Source organism: Triticum aestivum, chromosome 5A (assembly GCF_018294505.1).
Source record: "Triticum aestivum cultivar Chinese Spring chromosome 5A, IWGSC CS RefSeq v2.1, whole genome shotgun sequence".
In the NCBI taxonomy this organism is placed as follows: domain Eukaryota; kingdom Viridiplantae; phylum Streptophyta; class Magnoliopsida; order Poales; family Poaceae; genus Triticum; species Triticum aestivum.
Window position 1 is genome coordinate 284,482,076 of NC_057806.1, and position 7,155 is coordinate 284,489,230.

Sequence of the window (7,155 nt, forward strand, 5' to 3'; positions counted from 1 at the left end):
GATGGAGATTCATTTTGTAATGTATGTGATTTTTGGGAAAAAGAATCAATGCGAGACGACGCCCGAGGGGCCCACAAGCTCGAGGGGCGCCCCCTACCCCAGGCGTGCCTGGCAGGCTTGTGGTGCCCCTATAAGGCAGTTGGTGCCCTTCTTTGGCCCCCAATAAAGCTAACATTCAGATAAAAATCATGTTAAAATTTCAGTCCAATCGGAGTTATAGATCTGTGGTAATTTAAGAAACGGTGAAGGGCCAACAAACAGGAACGTGAAACAGAAGAGAATAGAGAGAGATCTAATCTTCGAGGGGCTCCTGCCCCTCCGCCGCCATGGTGGCCATGGACCAGAGGGGGAAATCTCCTCCCATCTAGGGGGTAGGCCAATGAAGAAGGAGGGAGCTCTCTCCCCTCTCTCCCGGTGGCACCGGAATGCCGTCAGGGCAATCATCGTGAGGACGATCTACACCAACAACTTCACCACCGTCATCACCAACTCTCCCCCTCTATGAAGTGGTGTAACACGTTTTCTCCCTGTTGTAACCTCTACTTGAACATGGTGCTTCATGCCACATATTATTATCCAATGATGTGTTGCTATCATATGATGTTTGAGTAGATTCATTTTGTCCTATGGTTTGATTGATGATCGTGATTGGTTTGAGTTGTATGTTTTATTTTGGTGCTGTCCTATGGTGCTCTCCGTATCGCGCAAGCGTGTGGGATTCCCACCGTAGGGTGTTGCAATACATTGATGATTCGCTTATAGTGGGCGGCATGAGTAAATGAAACACATACCCGAGTAAGGGGGTTGTTGCGTATGGAAGTAAAGAGGACTTGATACTTAATGCTATGGTTGGGTTTTACCTTAATGCTCTTTAGTAGTTCCGGATGCTTGCTAGAGTTCCAATCATAAGTGCATATGATCCAGGTACAGAAAGTATGTTAGCTCATGCCTATCCCTCATATAAAATTGCAATAATTATCGGTCTAGTTACCGATTGCCTGGGGACAAAACCCTTCTCTTGTGTTACAAAAAGCTTTCTACTAAACAACTAACTTTTATTATCTTGCAAATTACTCGTAGTTTTATTCTCGCTAAGTACCTCTAGTGTTATCCTTGCAAACTTATCCCTACACCTACAGAATAGTTTCATACTTGTTCTAGGTAAAGCGAACATTAAGTGTGCGTAGAGTAGTATTGGTGGTCGATAGAACTTGAAGGGAATATAAATCCTACCTTTAGCTCCTCGTTGGGTTCGAAAATCTTATTTATCAAAAAAGCTACAATTGATCCCCTACACTTGTGGTTTATCAGCGGCCCATGGTGAAACTAGCCCATAATGAACAATATATCACTTTATACCCATTAATGGCCCATTATTCAGTTGGGCCATTTCCAGCCCATGTTATCTTTCGGCCTTATAAGGGCCCATTTATTCTTGGGATCATTGGAGGAGTCCTGGACTAAGGGGTCCTCGGGCGTTCAGCCTGTTATCCATGGGCCGGACTGATGGGCTTTGAAGACATGAAGGCCGAAGACTACACCGTGTCCGGATTGGACTCTACTTGGCGTGGAAGGCAAGCTTCGCGACCAAAGATTCCTTCTTATGTAACCAACTCCATGTAAACCCTAGATCCCCTCGATGTCTATATAAACCGAAGGGGGTAGTCCGGAAGGGACAACACATATACTCATTACCATACCGACATAGGCTAGACTTCTAGGGTTTAGACATTACGATCTCGTGGTAGATCCACTCTTGTAATACTCATATTCATCAATATCAATCAGGCATGACGTAGGGTATTACCTCCATAGAGAGGGCCCGAACCGGGGTAAACATCGTGTCCCCCGTCTCCTGTTACCATCGATCCCAGACGCACAGTTCGGGACCCCCTACCCGAGATCCGCCGGCTTTGACACCGACATTGATGCTTTCATTGAGAGTTCCACTGTGCCATCGATGAAAGGCTCGATGGCTCTCCTTGTCATTAAAGACAATATTACCGCGGGGGTGGTTTTGGCCTCGGGCCAAACCCTCCGGCTGGGCGACTTTACTATGATCGCCCGTTCGGCCGTGGAGCCGACGATGACCTCTTGGGCCATCGAAAATCCCCTTCACATCAACTCCGAGCACTCCAAGCAGATGGATCCGGTTGAGTTTTCGTCCTTAAACGAGCTCCTAAATCGCATAGCCTCTTTGGGAATCGTCACAGATTACGATCAGATCGGGCCTACCGATCAGGGAGAGACCGAAACCCCATCGGTCACCCACCAGATCGCGGCAGTCCTGGAGAAGGACGGCGAGTCTTCTTCTATATTGCAGACAAACTATGTTTGGGTCGCCGTTCATGAAGAACTGGATACTCACCCGCGAAAGGACGCAACCAACCCTCCGAACATAGCATCGGACGGCGGTTCCAAACAATCAGAAGATATTCCGGAACCTGGACTGTCTAGTCCGGAAGGTCGTCGGACTCCGGACAACTGGTTAGGTCGGGGTTCGGATTTAATTCCACCCACCCACCCGGACACAAAGGCTCTCATGAGCATAAAACAGCAATCTCAGGAGAAGGTCCACCACTTTTGGGCAGATTCCTCCTTGTCAAGGACAAAGTAAAGGATTGCCGTGACGAGGACGCAATATCAGCGTTCTGCAAAAACTGTGGGGGCGAAGGAATCCTCGACACCATCAATCGCCGCCGCATACTAAAATTTGCTGACTTAGCAACCATCGTACAAAAATACTACATGATGGAAAGCGCCTCAGAAACTCGGGCAGCTCGCTGGGGACCACCAGCCCCAACCCAACTTCCCCTACAAGCGAAAAGGGCGTACCCTCATGGCACACCCAATCCAGCAATCAAAAAACACAAAGCCACTATACGGCACGACACTGTTCTGGAAGGGTGGCTCGATGGCCCATGCAAAATACATACAACAACAGATACCGTGGCAACCCACAGCCTTAGAGCATGTTGGATACTACGACATGTAGCCAAGAGCGGTGAGGAAATCCTTATCAAGGATGCCCCATAACAACACCCCCCCGAAGATGATGACCCAAGAGTATTGACAGTCTTCGAGACATTCGCTTCAAATAACAAGCGCAAAAGGGCACTTCGCGAGCTCAACGAAGTCTGCCAAATTGCTATAATAAACCTGTGGAATGACACGACTATAACATTCAGTGCCGGTGTTGAACCAAAGTATAGAACAACACGAGCACCAGCCTTGTTAGTCCTCAGCCCCATCATGGATGGGTTTCGACTCACCAAGGTCCTCATGGACGGCGGCAGCAGACTAAACCTCATTTATGAGGACACACTCCATAAAATGGAAATAGATAGGAGCCGCATCAAACAACGTAACACAACCTTCCAGGGAATTATTCCTAATCGGGAGGCGCGGTGCACAGGCAAAATCACACTTGACGTGGTATTCGGATCACCGGAGAACTATCGGTCCAAAGAACTAACCTTCCAAGTGGCCCCTTTCAGCAGCGGATATCATGCCTTGTTGGGGCGGGATGCTTTTACACGCTTCCAAGCTATACCTTGATAACCCACAAGTATAGGGGATCAATTGTAGCCTCTTTCGATAAGTAAGAGTGTCGAACCCAACGAGGAGCTAAAGGTAGAACAAATATTCCCTCAAGTTCTATCGACCACCGATACAACTCTACGCACGCTTCAAGAACAAGTATGAAACTAGAAGTACTTTGTAGGTGTTTTTGGATAGGTTTGCAAGATACTAAAGAGTACGTAAATAAAAAGTAGGGGCTGTTTACATGAAGACACAACTAAGTTAGTTTTAGTAGAGAGCTTGTTTTCACACAAGAAAGTTATTTGTCCGTAGGCAATCGATAACTAGATCGGTAATCATTATTGCAATTTTATTTGAGGGAGAGGCATAAGCTAACATACTTTCTCTACTTGGATCATATGCACTTATGATTGGAACTCTAGCAAGCATCCGCAACTACTAAAGATCATTAAGGTAAAACCCAACCATAGCATTAAAGTATCAAGTCCTCTTTATCCCATACGCAAACAACCTACTTACTCGGGTCTATGCTTCTGTCACTCACGCCACCCACCATAAGCAAATCATGAACATATTGCAAACCCTACAGCGGGAATCCCTCATGCTTGCGCGACACGGAGAGCACCATAGGACATCACCAATAATAAAACATGCAACTCAAACCAATCATGATCATCAAATAACCCATAGGACAAAACGGATCTACTCAAACATCATAGGATAGCCATACATCACTGGGAAATAATATATAGCGTTGAGCACCATGTTTAAGTAGAGATTACATCTGGTAAAAGAGGGTTTACACCACTGTATAGAGGGGGGAAGAGTTGGTGATGATGGCGGTGAAGTTGTTGGTGAAGATTGCTGTGATGATGATGGCCCCCCGGTGGCACTCCGGCGCCACCGGAAGCGAGGGGGAGAGAGCCCCCTTCTTCTTCTTCTTCTTCTTATTCTTCTTCCTTGACCTCCTCCCTAGATGGGAGAAGGGCTTCCCCTCTGGTCCTTGGTCTCCATGGCATGGGAGGGGCGGGAGCCCCTCCGAGATTGGATCTGTCTCTCTGTCTCTCTCTGTTTCTGCGTTCTCAGATTCTACCCTTTCACCGTTTCTTATATTCCCAGAGATCCGTAACTCCAATTGGGCTGAAATTTTAACACGATCTCTATCTGGATACTAGCTTTCTTGCGGCGAAAGAAGGGCACCGACCGCCTTACGGGGTGGCCACGAGGGTCAGGGGAGCGCCCAGGGGGTGGGGCGCGCCCCCCTGCCTTGTGCCTCCCTCGGGCACCGTCTTGCGTGGATTTTTCTTCCCAAAAATCATATATATTCCAAAAAATCTCCATCAGTTTTTATCCCGTTTGGACTCCGTTTGATATGGATATTCGGCGAAACAAAAAACATGCAACAAACAGGAACTGGCACTGGGCACTGGATCAATATGTTAGTCGCAAAAATAGTATAAAAAGTTGCCAAAAGTATATGAAAGTTGTAGAATATTGGCATGGAACAATCAAAAATTATAGATACTACGGAGACGTATCAGCATCCCCAAGCTTAATTCATGCTCGTCCTCGAGTAGGTAAATGATAAAAAAGATAATTTTTGATGTGGAATGCTACCTAGCATAATATTGATCACATATCTAATCATGACATGAATATTAAGTTACGAGTGATTCAAAGCAATACTCTATCATTTGACATAAAAACAATAATACTTCAAGCCTACTAATAAAGCAATCATGTCTTTTCAAAATAACATGGCCAAAGAAAGTTATCCCTACAAAATCAAATAGTCTGGTTATGCTCCATCTTCACCACACAAAATATTCACATCATGCACAACCCCGATGACAAGCCAAGCAATTGTTTCATACTTTTGACGTTCTCAAACCTTTTCAACTTTCACGCAATACATGAGCGTGAGCCATGGACATAGCACTATAGGTGGAATAGAATGGTGGTTGTGGAGAAGACAAAAAGGAGAAGATAGTCTCACATCAACTAGGCGTATCAACGGGCTATGGAGATGCCCATCAATAGATATCAATGTGAGTGAGTAGGGATTGCGATGAAATGGATGTACTAAGAGCTATAAGTGTACGAAAGCTCAGACTGAAAACTAAGTGGGTGTGCATCCAACTTGCTTGCTCATGAAGACCTCGGGCGTTTGAGGAAGCCCATCATCGGAATATACAAGCCAAGTTCTATAATGAAAATTCCCACTAGTATATGAAAGTGAAACTCAAGAGACTCTCTATATGAAGGACATGGTGCTACTCTGAAGCACAAGTGTGGTAAAAGGATAGTAACATTGCCCCTTCTCTCTTTTTCCCTCATTTTTTTGTTTTTTTGGTGGGCTTCTTTGGCCTCTTTTTTTATTTGGGCTTCTTTGGCCTCTTTTATTTTTTTGCAAAGTCAGGAGACTCATCCCAAACTTGTGAGGGAATCATATCTTCCATCATCCTTTCCTCACATGGGACAATGGTCTAATAATGATGATCATGACACTTTTATTTACTTACAACTCAATATTACAACTCGATACTAGAACAAAATATGACTCTATATGAATGCCTCCGGCGGTGTACCGGGATGTGCAATGATCTAGCGTAGCAATGATATCAAAAAACGGACAAGCCATGAAAACATCATGCTAGCTATCTTACGATCATGCAAAGCAATATGACAATAAATGCTCAAGTCATGTATATGATGATGATGGAAGTTGCATGGCAATATATCTCGGAATGGCTATGGAAATGCCATGATAGGTAGATATGGTGGTTGTTTTGAGGAAGATATATCGTGGGTTTATGGTAGCGGCGAAAGTTGCGCGGTACTAGAGAGGCTAGCAATGGTGGAAGGGCGAGAGTGCGTATAATCCATGGACTCAACATTAGTCATAAAGAACTCACATACTTATTACAAAAGTCTATTAGCTATCGAAACAAAGTACTACGCGCATGCTCCTAGGGGGATAGATTGGTAGGAAAAGACCATCGCTCGTCCCCGGCCGCCACTCATAAGGAAGACAATCAATAAATAAATCATGCTCCGACTTCATCACATAACGGTTCACCATACGTGCATGCTACGAGAATCACAAACCTCAACACAAGTATTTATACAATCCACAACTACCCACTAGCATGACTCTAATATCACCATCTTTATATCGCAAAACTATTGCAAGGAATCAAACATATCATATTCAGTGATCTATAAGTTTTATGTAGGATTTTATGACTAACCATGTGAATGACCAATTCCTGTCATCTCTCTAAATAGATATAAGTGAAGCAAGAGAGTTTAATTCTTTCTACAAAAGATATGCCCACGCTCTAACAAATATAAGCGAAGAAAAAGAGCATTCTACAAATGACGGTTTTCTATGTGAAGAGAAACATGCAACCCAAACTTCAAATGATATAAGCGAAGCACATGAAGCATTCTATAAAGCCATACTCAAAAGATATAAGTGAAGTGCAATGATCATTCTATAAATCAACCAAGGACTATCTCATACCAGCATCATGCATAAAAGAAAAATGAAAACTAAATGCAAAAGATGCTCCAAGATTGCACATATCGCATGAACAAAACGAATCCGAA